Genomic DNA, 15,314 nt, shown 5'->3' on the forward strand with positions numbered 1-15,314 from the left:
TGTTTCTTCCATAAAGTATTTTAAAAATTACATTAAAAAATTTTAACTGCAGTTATATGGATGTCACAAATTATTTTGATCCCCAAATTAATTCCACAAACTCAAAAAAGTTAAAAATTTCTGGAATACATTTAAGAGCTATTTTACAAATGAGATGCTTTACAAATGAGAAAATAGATGGGCACATAGAGAAGTAAAAGTCACTGGAAATCAAGAGGGAGGAGGGGTCAAAATCTGCTTAACAGGTACAATGAGCACTACTCCAGTGATGGGCACACTAATAACCCTGACATAAGCATTATAAAAGCTATCCATATAACAAAAACATTTCTACCCCCTTAATATTTTAAAATTTTAAAAAATGAAAAAATAAATTACACTTTCATAATAACAAAATAAGAACACCCCAAATTAGAATGTATAAATTTAGAATCCATGTATATTTAAAAGAGTAAGAGATCTGTCATAAACATTACTACTCTCTGAAGTACAATATATGCAGTAGCATTGCTATCAAAGGTGCAGACCCTGAAGATGACTGCCAGAGTACAGAGCCCAGTTCTGCCACTCACTAGCTGTGTGAGCTGGGGCAATTAAACCTGGCTGCAAGTCAGTTTTGTCATCTATATTAATAATCTCATTTTGAATTTAGGAAATATCTCAAGAAGGGAGGTGCGGATATAAAGTTTTTTTTCACATACTTGTACACTACAGGCTGAAAGTAATAAAGAACAAAAGAAATGATTAAAGGATGAATAATAGGTAGTACAGAAATGATTAAGAATAGAAAAAAGGGGGCTAAAGAGCAATTTAATGTTGCCATTTGTGGCAGACACCAAGCTGTCATCAAATATACTTCCTCCCTATCTTCTTGACCTAGATGGTTGTAAGGTTTCTACACGTTACTTCAAGTGATAAAATATTAACTCTAAGTGGACTCTGAAAAGGTAGACATGAATATTGTAATTGCTAGAGCAACTAATAAAGCACACACAAAATCTAATAAATGAATTAAAATGGAGTAATGAAAAACACTCTAATAATTCCAAAGAAAACAGAAAAAGGAAAATAGAAGAATGAAAAACAGAGAAACAAACAGAAAACAAGCAATAAAGTCACATATATAAACCTAAACATATGGAAAAGGTTAATAAATGTAAATGGTACAAACACAAAAATTTTATAAGAACTGAAATTCTTAGGTTGTATAACAAACAAGACCTAATGAAATGTTATCTATATGAAACTCAACTGAAATAAATTCATATATATGCTCAAAAAATGTAGAAAGATACCATGGGAACATCAGCAAAAGAAAAGTAGAGTGATTATGTTAACATCTGAGAAAGTTAGACATCAGAATATAGGAAATTATCAGGAATGAATATATATATATTACATATATATGCACACATATATATTTATATATAAATATAAATAAAACAAATGTGTATGTACATAAGAATAGACCTTTAACATAGATGAAGCAAAACTAATGAAAATGAAAGAAGAAATCAATAAATTTACTGGAGAATGCAACATTTCTCTCTCAGGAACCAACAGTATAGACCAAACAGAAATTCAACGAGAAGGTAGAAGATTATGAACTGTACCATCAATCACAGTGATCTAAACAACCTCTACAGAACAGTTTACCCAACAACAGACTGCATCGTTTGAAAGAGCACACAGAACATTGAATAAGATAGGATCATAAAACAAACCCCAATAAATGTAAAAGAATTCAAATCGTACAAAGCATGTTCTGTGACCACAACAATTAAACTAGTAGTCACAGACACTACAATATCTGGAAAATTCCCAAATACCTGGAAATTAAGCAACACACTTCTCAACAATGTAGCATTCAAATATGAAGTATATGGAGGGAAATTTGAAGATATTTGAGCTGAATGAAAATAAAAATAAAATATCAAAGAATTCGTGAAATGTAGCTAAAGCAGAGCTTAGAAGGACATCTATAACATTTGAAAAAAGGTTTTAAATAATAATATAATTCACCATCATATTAAATAAAAATAAGAAAAGCAAAATACATCCAAAGGAAGCAGAAAAAAATATAAGAACAGAGATCAATAAAATTTAAAACAAAAAAATCAATAGAATAAATCAATGAAAACACAACAGCTTCTTTGAAAAGAATTAGTAAGCCTCTACCAGGACTGCCAAATAAAAAAGGAGAGAAGACACAAATGGCCAATATCAGGAAGAAAAGAGGAGATATCACTGCAGATGCTCACAGACACTAAAGGTTAAAAGAAAAGGATGAAGAACTCAATGCATATAAATGGGACAATTTCAATGAAATGGACCAAATTTGCTGAGAGACATGAATTAACAAAACTTATTCAATTAGTAGATATTCTGTGAAGAATGACATTGGAATTTTGATAGGGACTGTACTGAATCTATAGATTGCTTTGGGTAATGTGGACATTTTAAAAATATTAATTCTTCTACTACATGAACACAGGATATCTTTCCATCTTTCCATTTATTTGTGTCATCTTCATTTTCTTTCATCAATGTTCTAAAGTTTTCATTATACAAATCTTTCACTTTCTTGGTTAAATTTACTCCTAAATTTATTTATTTACTCCTTTATAAATTTATTTATTTATTTTTGATGCTATGGTAAACAGTGATTCTTTTCTTAAATTATTTTTCAGACAGTTCATTGTTAGTAATGAAGATGTTACTGATTTGGGTAAGTTGATTGTGTGTCCTGCAACTTTATCACCTTTGTTTATCAGTTCTAGCAGTCTTTTGGTGGAGTCTTTAGGATTTTCCATATACAGTTGTTCCTATGTATTGGTGGGGGACTGGTTTCAGGACACCCCCATGATACCAAAATCCATAGATGTTCAAGTCCCTTATATAAAATGGTATAGTATTTTCATATAACCTACTAACATCCTGCATATTTTAAATAATCTCTAGATTACTTTTAATACCTAATATGTTATAATGTTATGTAAATAGTTTTATACTGTATTGTTTAGGAAATAGTAACAAGATAAAAGTCCGTAAGTGTTCAGTACAAATGCAACCATTCATTTTTTTTTCTGTAGATTTTCAACCCACAGTTGATTGAATCCACAGATGTGGAACCCATGGTTATAGAGGGCTGACTGTATAAGATTATGTCATCAGCAGAGACAATTTCACTTCATCCTTTCCTATTAGGATGTTTTTATTTCTTTCCCTTGTTTAACTGCGCTGGCTTAGACTTCTGGTACTATGTTGAATAGAAGTGGTTAAACATTAGGCATCCTAGTCTTCTTTCTGGTATAAGAGGAAAAGACTCCAACTTTTCACCACTGAATATGATGTTAGCTGTGGACTTGTTATACATGGCTTTTATTGTGTTGAATATTCCTTCTATACCTGTTAGGAATTTTTACTTTATCTTGAAAGGATGTTGAATTCTGCCAAATGCTTCTTCTACATCTGTTGAGATGACTATATGGTTTTTGTCCTTCATTCTATTAATATGGTGAATTATATTTATAGATTTGCATATGATGAACCAACGATGCATTCTGGGAACAAATCCCACTTTACTGTGGTGAATTATCTTTTTAAATTGGACATTTCATATTTAATAAAACACAAAAGGCCAATAAGAGATATCTGTACTCCAATGTTCATTGCAGCATTATTCACATTAGTTAATATATGGAAACAACCAAAGCATCCACTGGCAGATGAATGGATAAATAAAATGAGGTGTGTGTATGGAATGTAATTCAGCCTTAAAAAAGAACAAAATCTTGCCATTTGAAACAACATGGATGAACCCTGAGGACATCATACTAAGTGAAATAAGCTATACATGGCCAGACTGCATGATTTCACTTATATATGGACTCTACGTGAAAGTTGAACTCATAGTAACAGAGAGTAGAATGGTGGTTATTAAGGCTTAGAGGTGGGAAAATGAGGGAGATATTGGTCATAGGGTAAAAACTTTCAGCTATAAGATGAGTAAGTACTGGAGACCTAACATATATAGCATAATTGCTACAGTTAATAATAATGTGTTGTGTACTTGAAACTTGATAAGACAGTGGATCTTAAGTGTTCTCATCACATACATATATATACACATACATACCCAAAAGAAACTATGTGAAGTGATGGATATGTTAATTAGCTTGATTGTGGTAATCATTCCACAACATATACATATATCAAAAACATAAAAATGTATACCCTAAATGTATGCGGCTTTTATTTGCCAATCATACTTCAAAAAAAGCTGGGGGGAAAAAGGCCAAAAAGCATATGAAAAAAAACCTCAAAATCACTAATCATTAGGGAAATACAGATCAAAACCACAGTGAGGTATCACCTCACACCCACGAGGATAGCTACTATCAAAAAAAAAAAAACGAAAAGAAAAAGGAAAAGAAAAAAAAAGGAAAAGGAAAAGAAAACGAGGGGAGGGGAGGGGAGAGGAGAACAAATGTTAGAAAGGATTGGAGACTGGACTGGATTCCAAAGGATTGGAACCTTGTAGACTGTGGGAATGTAAAATGGTGCAGCTGCTGTAGAAAACGATATGGCAGTTTTTCAAAAAATTAAAAATAGAACTACCATGTGATCTAGCACTTTAACTCCTGGGTATATATTCAAAGGAACTGAAAGCAGGATCGCAAATAGATACTCACATATCAGGTTTGTAAAAGCACTATTCACAATAGCTGAGAGGTAGAAGCAACCTAAGTCTCCATCTACAGATAAATGGATAAATAAAATGTAGTACATACCTATAATACAATATTATTCAGCCTTACAAAAGGAAAGAAATTATGATACATGTTATAACTTTGAAGGATAAACCTGGAAGACATTCTGCTAAACTGAAATAAGCCAGTCACAGAAAGATACATGCTGTATAATTCCACTTAATATTTAGTATCTAGAATAGCCAAGTTTACAGAAACAGAAAGTAGAATGATGGTTACCATTCCTCCAACTGAGTAGAGGAAACAATAGAGAGTTATTGTTTCATAGGTACAGATGTTCAGTTTTGCAAGATGAAAAAGTTCTGGAGGATTGGTTGCATGATAGTGTGAATACACTTAATACTACTGAACTGTATATTTAGAGGCAGTTAAGATGAAAAAGAAAAACAGTTAAGATAGTATATTTTATGTTGTGTTTTTACTACAATAAAAAATAACAATTAAAACAGCCCACAGGAAGCTTTGGTATAAGCCTTCCAGACCTTGGTATAAGCAAAGAGTTGATTAAGATAAAAAAAAGGAGGAAGGAATCAGGATGGCGGTGAGAAACACCGCCAGACAGTGTCTCTGCAGAAAAGACACATTTTAGCAGAAATTAGAAGAAGCAAGAAGAGAAGTATACAACGGACGAGGGTCGAAAGGAGGGGTACCTGAGACCACGGGAGACTCCATGGGAGGAGGCTGCGGAGAAGGACTGGAAGCTGAGATCGCCAGAGCAGCCTGGAGACCAGCGGGAAGGGTAGGTGGATCAGTCACCTTTCCCCTCCCCTGCATCTGGGACTGCTGGTGGGCTCCACAGCGGGTGGAGAGACCTGTGGACACCAGCCCACAGACGGTCACCGCCAGTGAGTGGTAAGCCAATAGCGGACGTGGCACCAGGCTCCCAAATACCTCGGGGGACCTTCCTGTGTACAGACCCGAACCGCCCGGCAGGCTCCATATTGCCTCCTTCTCCCCTCCGCCGACCCTACCTTCGGCTGCCCAGAGAGACAATATAGCCACTAGGCGGAGGCACCTCCAGGAAACGGGACCTTCCGTTTTGGGGCCCTAGAGCTGAATAAGGAGAAGGAACTCAGACTGTGAGATTCTTACCCACCAGCCTTCCCAGGTGCTGCTGGCACGGTGATGCCAGGAGAACAGGGCAGACCCTGAGGCTGAGAGACACAGACCCAGCGTGGGCTCCCCATGGGTAAATTGGGACTGGCATTCCTCTCCCTGGTGGGGATATAGTTTGAACTCTGGGGTCCAAAGGTCAGACCTGCAGACCAGATCCCATGCACCAAGGTTTCGCATTGCCCGTGGGACAGAAGGAATAGACGTGAACAGCCTACTAAGGTGTGTGTGCCTTCAGGGGCAAATCAGAGTCCTAGAGGGCAACCCTCCTCCCAAAGGGAGGCCGAGAGCCCAGCCCAGGTGGCTTTCCTGCACAGGGAACCTCCTTGACAGCATCACAGTCAGGGGAGGCAGGTGGCATGTAGTCTGGCCTGCTGGGAGACACCCAAGAGTAGCTGCGGAGTTGGGGAGGGTGGAAGGAAGCGAGGCCCGCTCCAGACTGCGGCTCTCAGACAGCCCCACCTCAAACGTAGACTTTGTGACTGAGCTGGGCCATTCCAGCCCCTCCCTGACAGCTTTTCCTGGAAGCAGAGAACAGAACTCTGACCCCTGCTAACGGCATTGGTGGTGCCTGAGGGCAGGCTTACCCAACCCAGCTCCGCCCAGACTCTCTCCTACACCAGCCCTCACTGAGGGGGAGAAAAGGAGACACCTGGAAGTCCCAGAGACCCACCGACCACCTGAGGTACTAGAGTGCCTCTCTACAGGAACAAGAGCTGGTTACAGGACACAAGAACAGCAACACAGCCTATTCCTCTAAGCAAGCGCCACGTACTGACTGGGAGGACATCCTACACTCCCTTTTCAAGGAACCTACTGACTCATTATACAGGGAGTGGTCAAATCTCACCCACAGACACCACTTACAGGCTCAGAAACTAAACAAGGCGTGTGAATACCCAAACAAAAACCTAAAGGAAAGAAGCAACAACTGATCGACATGGGAAGGAATCAGCGAAGGAACTCCAGACATATGAAGAACAAATGGAAAACACCCCCAAAGAGGAGCACCAGCTCCTTAGAAACAGATACCAACCCAAATCAAGCAACCAAAATGAGAGAAGAGGAATTTCGTAGGTGGATCATAAGAAAATTCAACGACCTGCAAGAACAACTCAATAACCCACACAAAGAAACCACAAAAAGCCTCCAAGACTTGGAACAAAAGTTCACTAAAGAAATTGACACAATGAAGAAAAGTTTAACTGAACTCCTGGAAATGAAGAATCAATTCAGGGAACTACAAAATACAGTGGAAACTCTCAAGAATAGGGTAGATCAAACAGAAGAAAGAATCTCAGAGATTGAAGATAACACCCTCCAATTAAATAAATCAGTCACAAGATAGAGCAGAGAAATAAGAGAAAACAGCAAAGCCAACAAGAGATGTGGGATTATGTGAAGAAACCTAATGTGAGGGTCATAGGGTTACCAGAAGGGGAAGAAGAGAACACTCAAGGGGTGGACAAACTATTTGAAGATATAATAGAGGAAAATTTCCCAGGCATTGCTAAAAATCTCGATATACAAGTTCAAGAAGCTCAGAGGACCCCTGGGAGATTCAATGCAAACAGGAAGACGTCACAACATGCAGTCATCAGACTGACCAAAATATCAACTAAAGAGGCCCTTCTAAGAGCTGTAAGATGAAAGAAGCAAGTAACATACAAGGGAAAGCCAATTCGAATAACACCAGATTTCTCTACTGAGACTTTACAAGCAAGGAGAGACTGGGGCCCCATTCTCACTCTTCTGAAACATAACAATGCCCAGCCTAGAATCTTATTCCCTGCAAAACTAAGCTTCATATATGAAGGAGAAATAAAGACATTCTCAGATAAGCAAAGGCTCAGAGAATTCACCAAGACAAGACCAGCCCTACAAGAAGTACTCAAAACAGTGTTATGCATGGAACACCATAATAAAAACTCACGAATATAAAAACAACCAAAACCCAAAGATCAAAATCCAGATATTACAATGGCTCAAGAGAGAAATCAAAGCAACAACATCCTACCCAACAGAATGAACAGTAATCTACCTTACCTATCAATTCTCTCAATAAATTAAACTCTACACTCAAGAGACATAGGCTGGCTAAATGGATAAAAAAGATAGGCCAAGTATATGCTGTCTTCAGGAAACACATCTAACCTGCAAGGATGCATATAGACTAAAAGTAAAAGGGTGGAGATCAGTATTCCAAGCAAGTGGAAGCCAAAAGAAGGCTGGCGTGGCAGTTCTAATTTCAGATGATTTAGTTTTTAAACCAACAAAAGTAGTGAAAGACAACAATGGTCATTATATAATGGTGTAGGGCACAGTTCAACAAGAAGAGATAACAATTTTAAATATATATGCACCCAACTTATGTGCACCCGGACTCATAAAGCAAACCTTACTGGATCTAAGCAAATGGATTAATAGCAACTCCATAATCACCGGAGATTTCAACACCCCACTGACGGCACAAGACAGATCATCCAAACAGAAAATTAATAAAGAAATAATGGACTTAAACAAAACTCTGGAACAATTGGGTCTAACTGACATTTACAGAACATTCTACCCAAAATCCACTGAATATACATTCTTCTCATCAGCTCACGGGACATTCTCTGTGACTACCCATATCCTAGGACGCAAAATAAACCTCAAGAAATTTAAAAAAATAGAAATCATACCATGTATCTTCTCAGATCACAGTGGAATAAAAGTAGAAATCAACCCTAACAGAAACTCACATTTCCACACAAAAAAGTGGAAATTAAACAACCTCCTACTAAATGATTATTTCATAAACGAAGAAATCAAGATGGAAATTTAAAAATTCTATGAACAAAAAGACAATAGAGAGACAAGTTATCAAATCCTCTGGGACACAGCTAAAGCAGTTCTGAGAGGAAAGTTTATCTCCATAAATGCCTATAACCAAAAGTCCAAAAGATCACAAATAGACAATCTAACGAAACGACTCAAAGAGGTGGAAAAAGAAGAATAGACCAACCCCAAACCCAGCAGAAGAAGTGAAATCAACAAGATCAAATCAGAACAAAATTGATAACAGGGAAGCTATTCAGGAGATTAACAAAACAAAAAGTTGGTTCTTTGAAAAAATAAACAAAATTGACACGCTGCCATTGGCTAAGCTAACGAAAAGCAGAAAAGAGAAATCTCTAATAAGCTCCATCAGGAACAAAAAAGGAGATATCACAACTGATCCCAAAGAGATACAAGATACAATTTATGAATACTACAAAAATCTTTATGCACACAAACTGGAAAATGTGGAGGAAATGGACAAATTTCTAGAAACACACAGCCTCCCTAGGCTCAACCAGGAAGAAACAGATTCCCTGAACAGACCAATCTCAACAGCTGAAATAGAAACAGCAATTAAAAATCTCCCTAAAAAGAAAAGTCTGGTCCAGATGGTTTCACACTCGAATTTTGCCACACTTACAAAGAAGAACTACTACCTATCTTGCAGAAACTATTCCACAACATCGAGAAGAACGGAAACCTCCCCGACACCTTTTATGAAGCGAATATTACTCTGATACCAAAACCAGGAAAGGATGCAACAAAAAAGAAAACTACAGACCAATATCCCTAATGAATATAGATGCAAAAATTTTCAACAATATCTTAGCTAACCGAATCCAGATGCTTATCAAAAAAATAATCCACCACGACCAAGTGGGCTTCATCCCAGGGATGCAGGGATGGTTCAACATACGTAAATCTATAAATGCAATTCACCACATAAACAGAAGCAAAAACAAAGACCACATGACTCTTTCAATAGATGCAGAAAAGGCTTTTGACAAAATTCAACACCCTTTCATGATACGAACACTTAAGAAAATAGGCATAGAAGCGACATACCTAAAAATGATACAAGCCATATATGACAGACCCATAGCCAACATGATACTGAATGGGGAAAAACTGAAAGCATTCCCACTTAGAACTGGATCCAGACAAGGCTGCCCACTATCTCCACTTCTATTCAACATAGTGCTGGAAGTCCTGGCTACAGCAATCAAACAGGAAAGTGGAATTAAAGGTATCCAAGTAGGGGCAGAAGAGATCAAACTTTCACTGTTTGCTGATGATATGATATTATATTTAGAAAACCCCAAAGATTCAACCAAGAAACTCCTGGAACTGATCAAAGAATTTAGTAAAGTCTCAGGATACAAAATCAATACACAGAAATCAGAGGCATTCATATAGGCCAACAATAATCAAATGGAGAACCAAATCAAAGCCTCAATTCCCTTCACAATAGCAACAAAGAAATTAAAGTACCTAGGAATATACTTAACCAAGGAGATAAAAGACCTCTAAGGGGTTGCTGCTGGCTTTTTCAGGGGCTGCTCGCTCGCAGCCAGAGACGCTGCTTTTTTTCCGGGTTCGGAATCGTTCCGGATGCTTTAGGCTGCCGGATGTCTGATCTCCAGATAACTGAGGCATTTCTGTACATGGATTATCTGTGTTTTAGAGCACTTTGCTGCAAGGGACCACCACCTGCACACCCAGAATATGACCTGGTTTGCAAAGGCCTCACAGGTTCTGGCAAGACAAGTCTGTTGTCAAAGGTCTGCAGTGAAAGCCCTAAGGAAGTTGTGTCAACTACAGGTTTTAGTATAAAAGCAGTGCCATTCCAGAATGCCATCTTGAATGTAAAAGAACTTAGAGGGGCTGATAATATCTGGAAATACTGGAGCCGCTACTACCAAGGATCTCAAGGGGTAATATTGGTATTAGAGCATCTTCAGAAGATGATTTAGAAACTGCTAGAAATGCACTGCACTCAGCTCTTCAGCACCCACAGTTATGCACTTTACCCTTTTTAATATTGGCCAATCATCAAGACAAGGCAGCAGCTCGCTCAGTACAAGAGATCAAAAAATATTTTGAATTTGAACCACTTGCATATGGAAAACGCTGGATTCTGCAGCCCTGCTCGCTGGATAACATGGATGCACTGAAAGACAGCTTCTCTCAGCTGATAAAGGTGTTAGAAGAAAAAGTCCATGACGTAAGAATGTGAAATCTGGCAAAGAAAATGGGCTCCCAAAAGGCCTTGAACCTATCATGTTTCTCATTTTAATTTTATTTTGATATCAAGACTTATAATGGCTTCATTATCTATTTTTCTCTAGTTATTTCAGACTCTCACCTCTCTATTAAAGTGAATATTCTGTAAATCAAGTGAATTATCATCGGCATTAACGTCAAGTACACACTAATGAGAGAGAATTTATTCTCTGTTTACCACTAATTATCTTCACCGCATGTCTCTTCCTTCTGTTGTTCTAAGCGTCTCTTCTATACTCTGTGCTAATACGGATGGAATTCATGGCTCACGGAAATCAAATCCCTTATGAAGGACTCAGAAAAGCTCACAAGACCTTGACTAATTTTTTCTGGGTGTGGGAGTGGAGTATTGTGTGGCTGGGACTCCACATAATGTGTATATCATTTTCAAGATCTCTTGGGGGTTTTTGTTTTATTTTATCTTATTTTTGTTTTTCTGTCTTTTGTATACTGACCTTATAGATGATGAGAGAAAAATGAGCACTAAAAACTTCAGTTAATAACTTTATCAGGAAGGAATATCCTGCCATAGCAAAATTGGCTTTGAAGAACTTAAAGACAGATGCCTAATGTTTCCTCGATTACATCTGAAGTCTCTCTCCCCTCTTTTAAGAGCAAAGGCGTCGTTTTAGGTTTTAAGAGTTGTTAGAGGAAATTTAGGCACCATGTATGCATCACTGATTACATTTGATTGAGTACTCAAATATTTTTTAATGGTAAGATTAGCCTGTATAAAGTCAAGCTGCAGCGTAATATAGGTATTTTTTTCTAAAAATTGGAAGTGTTTAATTAAAATAGAGATAATAATTTTTAAAATAGCAGAAAAAAAATTAAAAGCCAAAAGTAGTATAGTTTATACTGGTTAGAGTTTAAGCTGGCATGGATCTAACAGAGATATCAAAGACAGAATCATCTGTATATTCAGTCATTAAGTGCTGATGTAGTTTAATGGAGTCTGTTAAGCCTTCCTCTAGTAGTTAAAGGCCTATCAGTATTTCTATTATAAACCTCCTTTTCAGGGGTTTCAGTCTGCCCTTAAAAATGTGCTAGGGCTGTAGCAAATAAGTAATTTTAGGGCTCAGATTCAATCTTTGGGATGATTTTTTTTTCATTTAATTTAAATGATAAAATTACTTGGAGATAAATGTACAGTTTTACTAAGGCTTAGCACCTTTGATCTTTTCTAAATCAGGAAAATTCTATGAATGTTGAGGTTCATAGATGAAATATCCTTTGTCACATTTTGTTGACTTTTGACCACTTAAAACACTAAGTGGCCAAATGATAGAAAACTTCTCCCTACCCCTGAGTGATAAAAACACGTTTGTAATTTTTAGGTAGCATAGATCAATACCCAAATACCACAGACTCACACTGTATTACAGGGTGATGTAATAGCTTGTAATTCTCCAGAAGATATGCTTCAGGCCCTTAACATCATTCAAAGATAGTTTTTGTGGTTTAATATTATAAGTGGATTTTACCTTATAAGGTAAGTGGATTTTACCTTGAAGGTAATGATCATTACCTTCAAAACATCGAACACTTCATTAGGCTTTTTTCTAATGGCCTGGATTGGGAAAGATCCATAGCGATTCATATACAGTTTTGTCTACAGCATCCTTGAATATTTTTAACACTGTATAATCTGTGAACAGCACCAAACTTTCATTCCGATGACCAGTTACACAATTCCTGTTTTTATTTTGTCCTGTTGCGCATCTTCTATGAAAAATAAATGATTATTAGGCCTTGCTTTCCCTGCAAGTTCATTAAATGTAGAATGTTGTCTTTTTAAGATCCTGTGGCTGAGTGCTCCTAAGCCATCTGTTAAATGACTTCCCGTTGTCTGTGTGTGTGTTCATGTGTGTGCCAGTGATGGGCTTCCCCTCAGACCCACAACTGTCTGCAGCGTCTCAGCCGTCAGAATGAAAACATTATCAATCAGTACCCAACAACAGCTGTTTTTGACAAGTTTCTGTCTGACGCTTAATGCTTTACAACTGTCAAGAAGGCTCCTTCTTTGTCTAGCAGGTCGGAGCTCGCCATCTTGCTGCTTCCGTGCACCATCCTGTCCTTGTAACCCTAGAATTTGCCATGTTTTGGAAATCTACATGGGGGAGGAGTGGGGCCTCGATGGGTGGGGGTGGGTAGGTGGGTGGGCGGAGGTGGGTGCGTATGTCATCTTCCTACTTTCCTGTAAAGTGCCACAGGTGTCTTAGTTTGCATATTCAAATATTATACAGGAAAAACAGTCTGTTATGTACTTCTTCACTTAGCTTCTTGTCGTATTTATGGATGTTACCAGATTTTGTACCTTCTTAGCTAAAGCAGTTGCCTTTTTGTAATGGCAATTAATTTATATGATAAAACTTTGTATCTACTGTAGTCGCTAATTAACTCCCATATTGCCCTGTCTTTATATTTAAAAATAATGCATCTATCCTTAGAGGTTAACAGATTCATGTGGACATTTGCCAGGCAAGGAGAACTCATATTGTCCATGATTGAGAAATGATTTCCGCTATCTTCAAAATGAAAATAAACACTGAGTAGAACTGGAAAAAAAAAAAAAAAAAAGACCTCTACAGGGAGAACTATAAAACACTGAGGAAGGAAATAGCAGAGGATATAAACAGATGGAAATCCATACCATGCTCGTGGATCGGCAGACTCAATATCATTAAAATGTCTGTGCTACCCAAACTGATCTACAATTCAATGCAATACCTATTAAAATCCCATCAGCGTTCTTTACAGATATAGAAAAAATAATTTTACGCTTCATATGGAACCAAAGAAAACCCCGAATATCAAGGCAACAAAAACAAAATGGGAGGTATTAATATGGCAGATATCAAACTATACTACAAAGCTGTAGTAATTAAATCAATCTGGTATTAGCACAAAAATAGGAATATTGACCAGTGGAACAGATCTGAGAATCTTGATATAAAACCATCCTCATATAGCCATCTAATCTTTGACAAACCAGACAAAAACATACGCTGGGGAAAAGAATCCCTTTTCAAAAATGGTGCTGGAAAAACTGGATAGCCACTTGTAGAAGGCTAAAGCAGGACCCACACCTTTCACCTCTCACAAAAATCAACTCACGCTGGATAACAGACTAAACCTAAGGTATGAAACTATTAGAATTCTAGAGGAAAATGTTGGAAACACTCTCCTAGACATTGGCCTAGGCAAAGAGTTTACGAAAAAGTCCCCAAAGGCAATCACAGCAGCAACAAAAATAAATAAATGGGACATGATCAAACTACAAAGCTTCTGCACAGCCAAAGAAACAGTCATGAAAGTAAACAGACAACCTACAGAATGGGAGAAAATTTTTGCATTCTACCCATCCGATAAGGGGCTGATAACTAGAATATACTTAGAACTCACGAAAATCAGCAAGAAAAAATCAAATAACCCTATTAAAAAGTGGGCAAAGGACTTGAACAGAAACTTTTCTAAAGAAGACAGAAGAATGGCCAACAAACATGTGAAAAAATGCTCAACATCTCTAATCATCAGGGAAATGCAAATCAAAACCACAATGAGGTATCACTTAACTCCAGTGAGAATGGCCTTTATCAAAAAGTCTCCAAACAATAAATGCTGGCGTGGATGTGGGGAGAGAAGAACACTCCTACACTGCTGGTGGGACTGCAAACTAGTTCAACGTCTCTGGAAAGCAACATGGAGATACCTTAAAGCAATACAAGTGGATCTACCATTTGATCCAGCAATCCCATTACTGGGCATCTACCCAAAAGATCCAATGACACTCTACAAAAAAGACACCTGCACTCGAATGTTTATAGCAGCACAATTCATAATTGCAAGGCTGTGGAAACAGCCCAAGTGTCCATCAATCCAAGAATGGATTAATAAAATGTAGTATATGTATACCATGGAGTACTATTCAGCTCTAAGAAACAACGGTGATATAGCACATCTTATACTTTCCTGGTTAGAGCTGAAACTCATACTACTAAGTGAAGTATCCCAAGAATGGAAAAACAAGCACCACATATACTCACCAGCAAACTGGTATTAACTGAGCAGCACCTAAGTGGACACATAGGTACTACAGTAATAGGGTATTGGACAGGTGGGGGGGGCGGGTATATACATACATAATGAGTGAGATGTGCACCATCTGGGGGATGGTCATGTTGGAAACTCAGCCTTGTGGGGGGGTGGGAGTGAAGGGTATTTATGGAAACCTTAAAATTTGTACCCCCATAATATGCCGAAATCAAAATAAAATAAAAAATAAACAAAAATAAACAAAAAGAAAAAAGAAGAAAATTGTAT

General features: G+C 37.6%; 1 protein-coding gene and 1 pseudogene across 1 annotated transcript in view; one reads left to right on the forward strand and one right to left on the reverse strand.

Annotated features, from left to right (window-relative positions):
- The window catches only part of AFG2A (AAA ATPase AFG2A), a 312,707-nt gene that overhangs the window by 171,959 nt on the left and 125,434 nt on the right, over nucleotides 1-15,314 (reverse strand). The gene's annotated exons all lie outside the window — the stretch shown is intronic.
- LOC109729244 (ADP-ribosylation factor-like protein 15 pseudogene) lies at nucleotides 10,292-11,065 on the forward strand (annotated as a pseudogene).

This window comes from Microcebus murinus, chromosome 15, assembly GCF_040939455.1.
Source record: "Microcebus murinus isolate Inina chromosome 15, M.murinus_Inina_mat1.0, whole genome shotgun sequence".
Taxonomy (NCBI): domain Eukaryota; kingdom Metazoa; phylum Chordata; class Mammalia; order Primates; family Cheirogaleidae; genus Microcebus; species Microcebus murinus.